The sequence below is a fragment of the Daphnia magna genome, linkage group LG8 (assembly GCF_020631705.1).
Source record: "Daphnia magna isolate NIES linkage group LG8, ASM2063170v1.1, whole genome shotgun sequence".
NCBI lineage: Eukaryota > Metazoa > Arthropoda > Branchiopoda > Diplostraca > Daphniidae > Daphnia > Daphnia magna.
Window position 1 is genome coordinate 5,605,112 of NC_059189.1, and position 16,351 is coordinate 5,621,462.

Consider the following 16,351-nt stretch of genomic DNA (forward strand, 5'->3'; position numbering starts at 1 on the left):
GTCCGCCGCACTTGCAATGTTGAATATCAAAGAGGCGACAGAAGCTCAACTAACCCGACTAAGCAAAATCAATTCAATTTGGGAAGCCCTCATCACTAAAAACGCAAGTCCATATAGCACAGCCACGTATGCAAATGTGGGACGAAAATGCTGAAAGACAGACACGGACCCAAACTGCAGCCAGGAGATCGAGGTACCGACCGGATGAAATAAGTTTTTAAAGGAAAACAGGAGACGGATGACAGACGACATCGTATTTGAAGAGCTGCTGGAGGTGGAAGCCACTTCAACACGTCGCTGATGGAGAGAGCATTGAGAAAAAGAGGGCGAAGCAACGGGGGGCTTTATGCAAAATCGCTAGAAAAAGGCTTTTGTTATTGTTTTTGTTGCAAAGCCCTTGATGCAAATTCGATTGGACTCATCCCCCCCCCCATCCGAAAACAATGTTTGCTAGTGTATATAAAATGTATGAAATTATTTGTTTTTATTTGTTTATTTTTTTGAACGGCATAGGAAGCAGCTCGCGGCAGAAACTCACTGAAATCCCAGGCTGCTTTCAATCCTTTGGACCCCTTTTTTCCGAGTTATTTTTGCGACACACAAACACGTAACGAGAACCCATTGACGATCCAAAAAAAAATAAGGCAAAGAAGGAGAGAGAGAGAGAGAGAACCCGCGGTCGGTTCGTGTTGGCGGCTTGATTGAATCAATTGATAGCGAAAATGTAACCAACAGCGAAAAGCAAGGAAACCGCTCCCTATTCTTATATAACCAGTCCCGTCCCTCTCTACGCCAAAGGCGTTCACATATAATACACTCGTGTATTATACGAGAGTTTAGTCTATATATACATAATAAATAAAACAAAACAAAAAAAACGATCGTTTTCTCGCTCCTTTCATCATATTTTTTGGTCTAGGGAGCCGTTCAAAACGTGAGGGCACGTCTAAAGAAAAGGAAAAAAAGGGGACGCAGTTGCGTGTGTATATACGTATATATAACTCTATAGCGCGACTCTGCCGACATTAATAAGCCACTTTGCCATCATCGAACATGTGTGCAAGCGGAGACATGTTTATTTTTTCCTTTTCTTTTTCCTACACACACTATATATATACTCCTGACCTGCGATCGCAAGGTCCGCCGGGCTAATGAATCACCAGAACTAATTGGCTTCGATTGGATGCGGACTGACGTAAAAGAGGGGAGGGGGGAGTAAAATAAACTGCCGGTAGCTAAAAGTTAGCGTTCATCTTTAACCTCATCATCAGATTACACACACTAGATAGTTCCACCACATTCACGCCGGAATGATATGCGTTTTTTTCTTTCTTCTTTCTTTCTTTCTTAAAAAAAAAATAATAATAACAGCAAATCAACGAGCTTTAAAAGATCGTCTAAGCTCCGCCTACCATCTTTCTCTCCTTTGCTTTTCTTTTTTCTTATTATTACTTCAATTATTGATTATGGCCTTCGTGCCGTTAAACGCCGTGTATATTTTATACCGCGTGCGAAACGTTTTGTAAAGCCAAGCGATCGACTGGCAACATTGGCCCGGCTGTTTGCAAACGCCATTCTACGTCTAGCGTATATACACATTTCGAATGCGATTACGTTAATGTATAGCCCATCGTTTCTCTCTTTTCCCTTTTTCTTAGCAAGAGAATAGCTGCAATCATCGGAGACGCCCCGGGGTCTCTCCTTTGCCGAACCCAACTGACTAGCAAAATATATATACGATAAATAAATAAAATGATCGTATATTGTATACAATATCCACAACGGGTTGGCGTTAATGAAAAGGACCGAAACGAAAATTAGCCTCACGTGCCGCTAGGATTTTTCAGCGTTCACGATGAATGGCTGTGTTTTTCCGATCAACGCGCGTCCTCGTTTTCATTTTGAAGTTCAAACACCAATTTGATCCGTTGCGCTTCGCTTCTGTCCCGCCGATTTCCTTACAAATAAACACATCACAATCGTCGTCGGCCATTGATTTTTTTTTTTCTTCTTCTTTTTAAGCGGGACTTTGTGTCGTCGCGCTAATGAGAACGCAGCCACGACATCAAGCAGCGCGTATATAGAAGAGGACTCCTCTTTGCGGTTAAAAGTAACACTCGGAAATCATTCGTCAGATCGTTTTTTTTTTTATATTTATTTTGCAGTTATTGTGACGTCAGTCCTTTGCGCCCCGTCTTCCCATCGCTACACACCCATCCACACACCAAATACGATTCAATTCATTCTTATTATTACGATTCTTTGTGTTTTTCTTCCAGTGAGCCAATCAATTGTGGCCTTTATTCTCCGGGCCCGAATGAAAGCACAAAATGACGATGCGGCATTCCAAGAGAATTGCGGCCAGCTGCATGTATGTTTTACTGGTCCGCATTACATGTATACAACACTTGTTAATGTCACTGAACATGAAAACGCTATCACTTCACCACCCTTTTTCCGCCCAACCCCACAAACAAAACACCAACAAAAAAAAAACGAGGATTAAAGCAAAAAGAAAAGAAAAAAAAAACAGAATAATAATCATAACAATAAAAAGGTATTTAAAAAGAAAAAGAGAACAGAAGAGAAGTCAAATTGAGAGAAAAGCATTAGCGGTCGTGCTCGGAGAACTAACTACCAGACGGCCTCGAGCGGATATTCTGATGATTACGACACGCGGTGGTTTTTAAAGATGTACACACACATACACACACACACACACACAGAGAGAGCTACTAATGCGCGACTGAAACGGTTCTCACCTGGGCCGTGTACGTTGAAAAGGGACATAGAAAAACAAAACAAAAAAACCCAAAATTTAAAGAAAAGAAGAGAATATAACGCGCCCGCGTTGCTACGGTAGTCGCAAGTGTTCAGCATGGAGGAATGTTGGCCACAGTAAAAAAAAAAAAGAAACAAAAAATTTTTATTTCTTTTTTTTTTTCTTTTCTCTCTCGATTTTATTTTTATTTCATTTTATTTTATTTCGCGCGCCCAGGGGGGTTGGTGAGTAAGGAAGATGAGGAGGCGAAGGATATGAAGCTCTATCGCACACCTGTTCTCGGCTTTAGCACCGCGCGCCGTTGTTACGTATACACACACACACACATCTACACACACACACACACACACATACACATATATATATTGTACGTATATACGCTTGGCCGGGACACGACGACTTTCAAGGCACACAGGGGGCTCCGCTTTGAGGGCCGTCACCGCCTCAGCGGGAAACGGGCAGGAGAAATATGGCGGCGGCCAAATGGCCGAGCCCTGCAGTGTACACACACCGGCACCGCCAGCCAGGATGTGCTGTTAAAAAAAAGGAAAGAAAAAAAAAGGCTTCCAATGAGAACGCCTTAAATGATGATTTTTGAATATGAATGTCACCCCTTTCACCGCGTTCGCTGTAAAATGAGCTTCGTTTCTATACGCCACTTGCTGGCCTGTATCCAACACTCCCGCCCGCCTATATTTTCCTCTTTCCTCGTCTTCTATATATCCCTCCCCAAAATGTTGCAGCAACCATCCAAATGAGTTGTTTTTATTTCAAATGTTATCCCCACCGTTCTTATACACGTATGACGTGATTTCAACTTTACTGACTGCACCCCTTTTTCCTTATAAAACCATTATTGGCTGCTTTTGATTGTCTCTCATTTCGAAATGTACTTGTAAAATGGCACGTAACGTTGCTGGTCGTGCCAGCAAGGGGACGCCTCTTATTAATCGTTGACGTTGTTCAATTGAAAGCGACGTCGAAGGTCTTGTGTGGGACGTTGCTTTTGCTCATTATGGTGGCTCGTTCAATTGCCATTTCCTCTATGCATATGCACTGCGTTGCGTTTACGGCTGCGTTAATGCGGCGCCGTTTTTCAATTCATCTTTCATTTTTCCGAGGGGTGAAGGCAGATGGTTTTAATTGACAACCATTTATATACGGCGACATTAGACACGACTAAAGGGAGAGTGAAAAATGTTTTTTTTTGTTTTGTTTTTTTCAAAAACAAATGAAAGAATGGACGGACTAATAGTCGCATATATAGGAAGAGGCATGTAGCTACACATAGTTTGTTATATTCGTTCTGCGGCTGATGTCCTTAATGGAAATGAGCAAACTTTTTATTCTGTTACACGCACCGTGAATGATGAACTGGCCGCGTATTTCAAAACACTCGGAACTGGTATTTGCGTGATGTATTTAAGCTGTCCATATATATAATTATATACAACCATGTACGTATATGTGTATATACATTTTTAAAGCTGTCTACTGCATATATATATATATTTAGAAATATATGGCATACGTTTGTTTCCCGCTGGTCATTCAGCTATTTGTTATCTTTCCGTGTTGTTTTGTCTGTTTCTCATTTCTTTTGTTGTTGTTGTTTTATTCTTTTTTTTTTTTTCTTTTTTTGGCTTGAATAGGGGAGGAAGGAACAGCTGCAACGACCGCCCCCTTTATTTTTTGCGCACCGGCAGGAATAACAACTGAAACAACCTTTGGCGGTTTGTTTATTTACCGATCAGCATACAACTCTTTCACACAGACACAGCAGTCAAAGAGTAAAAAAAAAATACAAGAAAATTATCAAAACAACATTATTTTTAAATGATTATTTTTCAAACGATAAAGGAACGGGAAGCGACTAAAAGGGGTGGCTAAAATCGTAGAGAAAGGGTGGGGTGTGGGGGGGTTGAACTGTGAAATTAAATCAAGCCAAAAAAGAAGGGACCCTTGTTTATTCGTCTCATTTTTATTTCAACAATCAAAAATAAATCAAATAAGCGAAAATAAAGAACATACCGAGATAGAAAAGAATGGATTGCCAAGCCCACTCGATTATCGAACCGAATGATGCGGGTAGTGGGAGTAGGCGGTTGGAGGGGTTTATAAACAAGGATCGGGAAGGAAGGCGATGTGAACGCGTGTCCTCCAACTCCCTCCCCCCCACTGCCACCATTTTTTCCGATCTTGTCTGCAGATTAATATATTTATACACTGTCCGTTGAATGCGGGGGGCTGTTTTTGTTGGTTGCAGCTTACCACTCAATGTTCTTCGACACAATAATAAACGTAGGTCTATCCGTCCTTTTTTTTTTCAATACAACGCACACATTTAAACGAAAAGAAATACCTTGGCAATAGCTTTTTTTTATTTTCGAAAAATTCTGGCGCGAATATGGATGAAGAGCTACTATATAGGCCCCGTTGTCGACTTGTGTCATTTCTTTTTTTATCTTGACTGATAATCAAATGTCCTCTTCTGATTTGGAGGGTTTTTTTTTAAATGTAGACGGACATTGGCGATAAGCCGGTCACCCCTGCCGGGCAGAGATTCTACCGCGATATAATAGTCCTCTGTATTTTCTAGTGGTTGAGGAAGAAGAAAAACGATTGGAAACTGATTCATCAACATGTCGAACAATCGTATCTCTGTCTGATGATAATCGGCTCATAGATATTTGATTGGTCGCGCTGCGGGTATTTATTATTGATAATAAATCCCAGAAAAAAATAATAAATAAAAATAAATAGATAATGTTTATCTACGAGGGGCTGACCGTTTTTTTTTTTTCCATACACGTTACATTTTAATTGAAAGAGAGAAGAAAAAAATCCAAAGTGGGATGAGCCATTGTCAGGATTATTTGTTATTTTTATTTTAGAAGGCGATATGGCTTCAGTATTGTTTGACATAATATATATTTACTGTATAGCCTAACCAAGTGGGTAAAAAAAAATATATATTAGAGCATCATCATCAAAAGCTGGCTGGCCTATACACGTTTTTACTGCTGTGCTGGTAGCGTTCAAGAGGGCTGCTTTACCGGGGTATTTTCAAAGTAATCGGCGTGTTTTGTGAGTGAAAAGAAAGAAGAAATCGGATCACACAAGCATTCAGCACCCCTCGTGCGTTTTTTTTTCTTTCTTTTTTCTCTCTGACTCGTTTGCTCTTCACGTGCCCACTTCTCACACGATGTTGGTCACACAATGGCACCGACGTGTATATGTATACACACGGCAGAACGCAGCCCCACAAAAGAAGAAGAGAGCCAACCAGCACGCACAAAAAGATTCTCCTTCTTCTTTTCATTTCTTCTTGAAGGCGTATATATCTATCTATATATATATATACATATAAATATAACTGAAGAGCCACCAGCATTGGCATCTTGATGCCCCGGCCCCCCCTTTTTGCCTCGTGCCCTTATACCACCGACTCTGATGATTTCCTCTAACAACTGACGATGACAAAGAAAAACGGGCTTGCCTATGCAAAAATGGGGCTGATCTGTCGTCTTTTTATGTTTTATTCTGTACACACTTTTTCATCACTCGGGGCTGCTGTTTTTTTTTTTTTGATGCTCCAATTCTTTGTGTGGCTTGAAGATGCCAAGTCGAGTGCTCTTGTCGATCCCTCGCGCAACGTTGACAACAATAGATCTCGTGCTTTGACAACAACACAGAAGCCATTGGTCGCGTGAAACGTTTCTTTCTTTCCTGTTATATTCTCTACTTTATTTCCGTCGTAGGCCTTTTAAAAACAAATAATAAAATCAAATAAACAATCTGATTTTTGTTTGTGATGTTAACTCAGTTTTTGTATAATAGGCCTATATATCCTATACATAGATCGTGGGACGCCGTGCCATGCCCGAATTCCAATAGCATCTTTTGCAACAGCATCAAGGGAAGAACAACAACAAAGAACTGGAACAAACATGAAGAAAGGATTGAATCAAAGCTGCTGTGCGTATACATAGAAAAACTATACCATACAAAGAGATTCTATTTGAAGACACAATACAACAACAACAGACACCCATCCCTCTATTTTTTTTTGAAGTTTTCCTTCTTTCCGTTTGCATCATATATGTAATATACAATAGGCCAATTGAGGAGGATTCCAACAGTGAGCCACACTCGAACACAAAATTCCATTGATGTCCTCCAACGCGCCAAACGTCTGCGTCGATAAAGGGGTTTGTGTGTACGTGTGTGTGTGTCTAGAACAACGTAATAAAGTATAAATAATAAAATCTACTACACTTATATGTATAGTAGATTAACAAGAACGAAAACTCGCCGATCCTCTTTTATTTTTTTGTTTTGTTTTGTTTGTTTCTTAAGTACGTGGCTCTTTTATATAATAACCTTCAAGTATTTTGATTGGCAGACGGGAACGATTAGCCGCCTTTGATTCACGGTTAAAAGAGTTTTTTGTTTTCTTCTTCTTCTTTCTTTCGAATATTGTCCATCTGAATAAAAAAAAATTGTAGAGAGTTTCCTTCGAACAAAAACGGGTTCGACTCGTTCACGTCCCTCAAAATATTTTTTCACCGGTTTGCCGACGGTTTTTTTTTTTACAATTTCGTTTGGAGAACTTTGATTATGTTACGAAACACTTAAAAAAACATTCTTTGTTACGCGATGAAACGTTTTCGAGGGTGACTGGCGTTGGCGCGATGTAATAAGCACCGAGCACAAGATTCAATTCAACTACGTACGTATATATAATCACTTCATTTTAAATGCGCGATACGAAACAAACGTTGATCAGCATTTTGTTTTTCTCCACACATGCCAAACCGTTGAAAATGGGGGAATGTTTCTATTTAGTTACGAATATATATACTCGTTTATTGCATTCGTCTACTCAATTCATTTTTCGCTTCAAACAGCCATGCGCCTTTAAATAAATTGTGATATACAATCAAATCTAAAGCTTTTCCATAAAGAGGATTTTCAAAAAAAAAAAAAAACATACCACCCACTGATATCGGTACATTTATGTAACGTACCATATATTACCATGCGTGTATATTTTCTTTTGCAAACACACACACACACACACACGCACAAAAGGATATTGTACTCATATAGCACATCCCGAAAAAGGAAAGTCAGACCCCATATTTATCGGATTGATGGGCATCGATTGAAAGGGTGAACAAAATCAAAAATATAGAAAAGAACCCAGGCCGTAAAGGTAAGCTCGGAAGCCCGTCCAATGCGAGACGTGAATTCAGCATTTATTTTTTTTTCTTTTGATTCTTTTTGGCCAAAAAACGTGTTAGACATACTATACGAATAACATGTAGCATTGTAACGTGAAAAGAGAGCAGCGGGGGGGATACTCCCCTATATACACTCTTATATTCTTTCTTCGTTCATTCTCTCGTTTTCATACCCCGCACTGATTCTTTGTTGTCTGCCGTATTTATTGCTGTGTGTGTGTGTGTGTTTTTCGAATGGCAGAAGGGGCGGAGTTGGATCTCATCATATACCGTGTGTGTATACACGAATCGACAGCTTCCTCATTAGCGCTCGGGCTGTTATACACAGTAGGGTCTCTTTTGCTGTATGTATAACTTGCCATCAACTATGAATGTAACACATAATATCTATGATATAAAATTATATGATCATTCAGTTGTTGCGAGGCAGAATAACACGGACACGTGACCGCCTGTTTTTCCCCAATTATATGCCACCCGGATTTCGCCACCCGCCTTCGTCCACTGTGTCATTAAATCCGATCAGTATATATTCATTGATTTCACCCCTCTAAAAATGAATGAGGGAAAATATCATTTAAAAAATAAAAAAGTATGGTTGCAATGACCTAAAGGTGACCAACGTAACACAACTGATACTGACTTCCGACATCGAAGCCCGAATAAAAAACGGAACTGCCATAAATTGTTATACATCTCCATTATCTCGGATCTCTCTTTGTATTTTGCGCATGATTATCGGCAGTATAGCGGTCCTGATTTCTAGACTCGTGCACGGATGCCGCGCCAGTTGGCGTTTGCGCAGTAGCTAATAACTCGTCATTAATGCATCGTTCAAGAGAGAAGAGAGAATGTGTATTTCACTGAGGGAAGTGAACTCGCGCAAAATCTTCTAACGATGATTTTTACTGATTTATATATCCCCACAATCAGCCCACCAAACTCAGATGTCTTGCGTCCGATTTGTTTTACACGTTCTCCATATAGTCTTTAACGAGTATACAACTGGCTCGAAACATTTGTTTATTAAGTGAATAAACCAGCATTTTGGTGGACAAGGACATTGATGCGATTAGGAGGCCCTCGGCTTATTCAGACTCTTAAACAAATAAAACGTTGCAAATGAATACGGGCTGGGTTGTGTTCGTTTTTATTGAACCAGATGAAATGTTTGAATCCCATTCGATCACGAGTGGAGCAAAACAGACGGGCCCAGGCTTCTGATGACGGGGCGACCCGCTTTGAGCTATGTCGAATGATTTAGTGGCACCAATCGAGACAAGTCGCGCAACGAAGCTAATGAGGATGTGGCGCATCAAACCGTGCGGGTCCTATATCTACCGTGCACGGACGGGCTATATAGGCGCTTTTCAGCTCTCTCTCTCTCTGTATGGATCCCTTGAATAAGCCGATGGCCGCAAAAATAAGGAGCTGGGGCCAAAACATAGGCACGCACAAAGGGAGGATGTCCCAATTGAAGTCATCGACGGCAAAAGCATAGCATTTTCACAATATAAATACAAAGCCAAGCAAAACAAAAGGAGACCAGAGAGAAATAACTCGTATATATCTGATGATGTCTCGTTACTAACCGGACGCGTTAGTGCAAGCAGAACCTTCGTCTGGGCTTCTTGAAAAGGGGGGGGCAAACAAAACAAAACAAAACAAAATTATATTCGTTAGATATTTCTTCTTTGTGTGTGTGTGTGTGTTATGTCTCGCACGCCATCACAAGTCCGCATCAAAAAATGTGACACGTTCGTTAAATCCGACGGCATGTCCGTTTAGATCAAATCGTTCAGCGACGAAACAAACATCACACAGCGAGAAGGCAACGTTGTTTCTTGCTAATAATTAACATTTTCAAGTTTCTTTTATCTTTTTTCTGTGTGTGTGTGTGTGTGTGTGTGGTTGTGCGTGTTTTGTTTTTGAGATAAATCTGCTTATACGAAAATGAAAACGTTGAACTGCCAACAAGACAAAACAATTTGGACGTGACGTTTTCGCTTCCTGTGGATGTGTTTTCCTGCCGACTTGTCGAGCCATCATTAGATCGACGATGAACGAAGGGCTCTTACACTTAATGTATACTATTTAGACGAACGGGCGTCGTCTCGCCGCCATCGCTGTCGTCACCTCCGCCGCTTCGTTGTGTTGATCAAGAAATATTTAGAAGGCCGAACCGAGCCACTTGGAGGTCATCTGCCCGCAAAAGACTGCGGCCACCAATTAGCAGATTTCCTATCCCACCAGAAACGAAAAAAAGAAAAAGAAAAAAAGAAAGCCGACGTGAGATACGTTCCATGTCACAGCATCGGAGATGCAACAGCTTCCCACACAAAACTTCCCCCCTCCAACCCAAATGCGTGTGTGTTCCCGCAACATCTGAGAGATAGTATAGTTCCCGCTGGGCTATTTACTCATTTGCCACACAAAAGGAAAAACAAAAAAATAAAAACGGCTTTTTTTTTTTTGTTTTGTTTGACCTGGTCGGCTTTTTTTATATTTTTTTTAAAGAAATGTCGGATACCAGCAACCCTGTGGCAGCCGGGTCGACGAGTGACACTCACCATTGAACTGAATGCGGTTGAGTCTAGAAAATGCTATTGGGGAGAGAGAAAGAGAGAGAATGATCTCTAAGCGTATATGATGATACTCGACACATAACAAACGTATACAGTTAAGCTGCATATTATGTACGATCTATAATCTATGTAAGAGTAGGCCTATATAATGGTCGTAAAAGATGATATCAGAACTCTTATATTCTATATAGGCCTATACAGTATATGTGTATAGGCAGCAACATATCTATAATTTTAGAGGCTTTTCTCCGATTGATTTCCGGTCGTCCTATATACTATAGTCTATGGAAATAGAAATCTAGACTGATGTATACATATAGATGTAGCAGCAGCTATTGTCCGGTCACAATAGGTAGATAAGTCGGGAGGTGGGCAAAACAACACCGGATTTGTCGGACGAGAGCAAAAGGCCCGAAAGTGTGAAAGACAGAAAGAACAGGGAAAAGACGGCCGTTTACTCTAAAGAAAAGTATATATATATGTATACAGTATACAAATATATATATATACACACGCATTAGATGGAGTGCTCCGATGTCTCAATAGAGGTGCCAACAGATGACGTTGTATACAAATTGTGCGGATGAAAACCGCGTGCGCTTCCAACGCTCAGCCTCAATAACAGACCCCCGAAAAGGAAGCCACAGGATTGTTTGTTGAAATCGCATCCTGTGTCTATATATGTATATGCTTGTCTCGAAGCCACGGTGTATGCGTGTGAAGCCAAACAAGCAAAATGATCTGGCCGACACTTTTGCGAGACCCAAGCACACACACACACACACACAAACGCATTTCTCTACCAATAAGAATCAAGCCGAAATAAGAAGGACTTTGCGTTAGGATATGTATATATACAGTATATATATAATGCAGAAACCATTGAACAATTCATTTATAAATAATACTGTATTATTTGATTTTTTTAAAGGTGCGTATGAATTTTATTTTGACGGAGATGTAGAACAAACAGACACATAACGTTGAATAAGAATGAGGCATTGGTGTTAGATGGTGCTCCGCCCACTGAGATCCTTCTATACGTCGTACTATAACAGACCCTTCAGCTAATATGTCTGAAGGAATTGCCTATTCAAACACGAATGTTATATAGCCGTTGGAATCACATAGATTCTCATCCGAATTATCGGGATTAAATATAAACGCAACGAAAATGAACATCGATCTTAATCGCGTCGTAAATATATTTGAAAAAGATTATGTTTAAGGTCTATGGTAAATCCCTTTCAAAAAATAAAAAAATCTAAACATCTGTGACACTATGGCCAACAAAAGACGATCCATCAGACCCCCAACTTTTGAAGAAAGTCCAGCAGCACGACCGGAACTGTGGGCAACAAGATTTACAACCTAGTGATGGCTTTCTTATATATTAGAGGGCAATTAGGACCTGACCATTGAGAATACTGCTAGACTCCACTTTTCTTTTTGAATGAAGTTCTTTTTTTTTTTTTTCTTTCCATTTTTGCTTTTTTATTATACTGGCCACGGGCAGCAACCCCTGCACAACACTGGAGGAAATAAAAAATAAAGGATGGCTTTTGTATATAACGAAGAGAGAGGCCCTCTACTGCCCTGGGGGTGCTTCAGTTGACCATTCTTTCTTTCCTCTTTTTTCCAGTTCTATATTTTCATTATTCGACAACGGATGGGGTCTGAAACACTGGTTTGCTAATCGACTTTGACAATGGTGTCGAATTGGAGACCTCCCATTGTACTTCTTGTGCCCGTATATCGATACATACTATATATCTACCATCTGGACGGTGTATAATTGTATAAGGCCTATATATATCCATCCTACTCTCGAAGGCATGCAGCATTTTCATCCATCCACCATATAGCACCTACAGGTCAAAAGCCACTGCTGAGTGGTAGACATAGTTTACGACTCTGCACCCAAAAAATGTTAATCAGGACGACATCAAAAGAAGTCCTAATTTTTAAACCTTTTCTTCCACTTCTTTGGCTGCCTTGTTGTACATGTTAGCCCCCAACGTTTTGTCACATCGTTTCGCGATCGAGAGCCATCGAATGACGTGTCGATGAGCGAGTGACTTCTGTCCTCGTTCCGCATGTTCCATTGTGTATATACGCCACCATTTGCCGTACATGTAACCAACCAGCAGGAAAAAAAAAGAAGCTCGTTGACATAAAAGACATGCACCACGTCTGCCTATTAAAACCGCTCTTTGCCCGTTTATCCCCCCCCTTTTTACGTCACTTCCCCTCCTATTTGATCGTATATATTATATGCGCGTATGTATATATACATACAGAACACAAAACAAGAAAGAGAGACAGTGGCAGTTCTCCAATCCGTGTCAACCAATTTATTTGAGCAGACAGCTGGTGTTTAAAAAACCCGCGCGCACATCAAAATGCGCTACCCTCCTCAGTGATATCGAGAGTCACGCCTACTGAATATGATAGGCCCCCCTGAACAAGGATGGCCACTAGCACAAATTGCTTCATTAGCGCTGGAAGAGAGGGGCTTGCTGCGCATACCACGTCCATGATGAGCATCACGGCCTATATATGTGCAGTGTGTGTCGTGTATGTGTGTTTGTCTATAGAACATGTCGCATATCATCAGCCAGCCATTCTTCCTCGCTTTTGATATTCTAAGCTGCTGTATCACGTTATATATAGTGTGTGTGTGTAGAGTAGATATGCACGGAGTAAAAGAGAGTTCTCCTCCTCCTCCAGCTGGGTGAGAAACTAACAGACAGCTATAACGCTGTTGAAGTTGATTTATTTGGTTAGAAGGGCGCCGCCTTTTTTGTTTGAATTTTATTTTTTCCTGATGTGTGTACGGCTTCGGTGTGTAGTGTTTAAAAAAAAAATACGTGCGAGATTGACAGCACCAACGTCTCTTTTTGCTTTACCATCTTCGGTGTGTTCTATATAGGATATATAGACTATAGTCTACAGCACGATTTGAGAACAAGGTCTTCAATCTGCCTCTATGCTGTAACTGGAGGGGGGAGATCTCGAAAACATTAGTTTGCATGTCAGAGTGAAGACTGCGGGAATCAGTGGCGAGAAGTTGACTGAAACCGGAATATAACATAACAAGAAGTCACGCCTTATAAAAAAAGGAAAGCGCCTCTAGTGGGGATGGCTGTTGACCACCACTGTTTAAGAAAGAGATGGATGCATACGGACTCATATCGAAAAACAAAAAATAAAAAAAAGAAAAAGAAAAGATTAGATCGTGTTTCAAACAGAGACAAACACACGGAGAAACCGCGCCCCTCTGACTTTCCGTCACATCGTTTAATCAGCTGCTGTTCGTTTTCTCTCACTGGACTTGTCACTGTCTCTGGCCTTTTTTCTTTTTCTTCTGCGTTTGACCTCACCGGCAAACGGGGCAACAGAAATTGAAAAACGATAGTCTTACGTTTTATACCACAGAAAAAGAAACCCCCCCCAAAAAAAAAAAATAAATGTTTTCTTGTAACGGACGTTGGTAAACAGCTGACACAGCTGATGCATATCAAATAAATGGAAGCCTAAATTTAACACGGGGGAAATTGAAACATCGCGCGTCCAGTTAACAGCAAATGCCCTCCATTTAATCTATTCAAAAATCTATGTGTGCTGTGTGTGTGTATTTCCCTGCGTATATCGTTGACTGGCTGAACAAATAGAGACACGAATACGACCCCCACATCAAAAACCGTATCACGCCCATCGTACACTTACACGTTTGTTTACGACTTGAAAACCCAGGATTTTATTTATTTTTTTGGCTATAGGAACGGAAATGCATTCATTGCCTGCGCGTCAAACTGTCCACATCGAGTGTGAACGCATCAGAGAGTGAGAGATCCAGGGGAAAAAAAAAATAAAGCAAACAAGAATGGAATTGTAATACGGAAAAGGGGGGCAACAAAAGTTGGAAGCCAACCAATAGAGAAATCGATCTTATATTTTTCAATTCTTTTTCTTTTTATTTATTCCCAACCCCCTACCCCCCCCAAAAAAAGGGCATCAAACAATTCAACGAGCTGCATTGCAAAGAATTGACAACAAGGCCCATCATTTATAGTATCAAGAGTCAAGTGATATAGGCCGATTTGTGCTTCTGTTGTTGCCTGTGTCCTTCGTGCGCGCGACTGGAACAACTCGAAGAATGGAACAAAACAAAACAAAACAAAAAAATCTCACGAAATACAGTGCAGTGTGTACAGGGCGACAATGCAACGTCGTTTGTACACGCCGCGTGGTTTCTGACCTGGAAGAACCATTCAAAAAGAGAGAACCTCTTTTCTCCGGCTTTTTCTTCTTCTTCTTCTTCTTCTTTTCTTCCCCCTTCTTCCCTTAAAATCTAGTTTACTAGGTTGACTATTTCAATCGAAAAGAATCAACGATGCGAACACAAAGTTGAACTATTGGCAGCCGCATAACGTCCCCCCACCGTTCTATATATACAAAAATTCATCTTGTTCGTATACAACGAATATTGACGGCTACTGGGCAAACTATATGGACTTATGGAGCCCGAATACACAATAAAGATATATACCTATACGCAAGGAAGAAGAAAAAAGGACATATACATGGGCAAACTCGAAAAGAAAAAACGTGAGATCTTCATTGGCTAAAAAGCTAAACTGCGCGTGATGTATACACAACTAAACAAACGTTCTATATAATCGCCCCTCGCTATTATTCTTATCAATCCGACTTTTTGCGTTGATTTAGTTATAAAGAACGATAGAAAAAAAAAGGGGGGGTTGCATGCTTCAGCACCCTCAACATGCACATAGACAAGAATAAAAAAAAATAAACTGAGAATTCAACAAAAAGTTGGAATAAAAAATACGGGGACATGTATATATAAACCCCCTGCTGGATAGTCCATCCTTAGGGGGGGAAACGACGACGAATGTATTTCCGCCATTATGCTCCTCTTCTCTTTTTATATACGTGTGTATATACCCTCTAGTATTCTTATTATTATTTTTTTTTAAGTTATTATTCGGCCTGCGGTTTGTCATACAAGGACGGCCAACGTATAAGGCAATAAGGCAGCTTATGTCTATGTAAGCGCACAAAAGCGGATGCATGATTTCCTCTACGAGATGATCACTTCAACTTACATTTGACTTCGTATAGATATAAAATAAATCTATGTATAGAGAAAACGATTGTGTGTGATGTAAGTCAAGGGGGGGGGGGGCAACTGGTGAGAAATCGCCGATGTGAGAAAAATCCGATTTTCAGGGCTCCGTTGGCTCCTCTTAATTTCAAAGCAAAACAATCAACGTCGGTTAACCGGTTCAAGTTTTTTTGTGTGTGTTAATTCTACTGACAATTGGGTTTCTTTCTCTCTTTAGATTTGATTTGTTCTCTTTCATGTTTGTTAGTTGTTTGTTCCAGCTGTGCTATGCAATTGAGTCGATGCCAATTGATGGCCACTGAGAGAGACACAGAGCGGCAAATTCAAACAGAAAATTGAATGACATTTCGCTTGAATCACGAATCTCGAAAATTCATGTGAAAAGACATTCATCACAGATGGGATATAGAAGTGGATTTATTTTAAAAAAGAAAACGCAAAAAAAATAAAATAAATGTAAAAGAAAAAAAAAAAAAAAAAGGACTCATTGGGAAATCAAGTGGAAAATGCCGTTGGAACTTGGTCTCAAAATATTAGAAAATATTTGTCAATGTTGTAGAGGAGAACCCCAATATGTACACCTATAGCC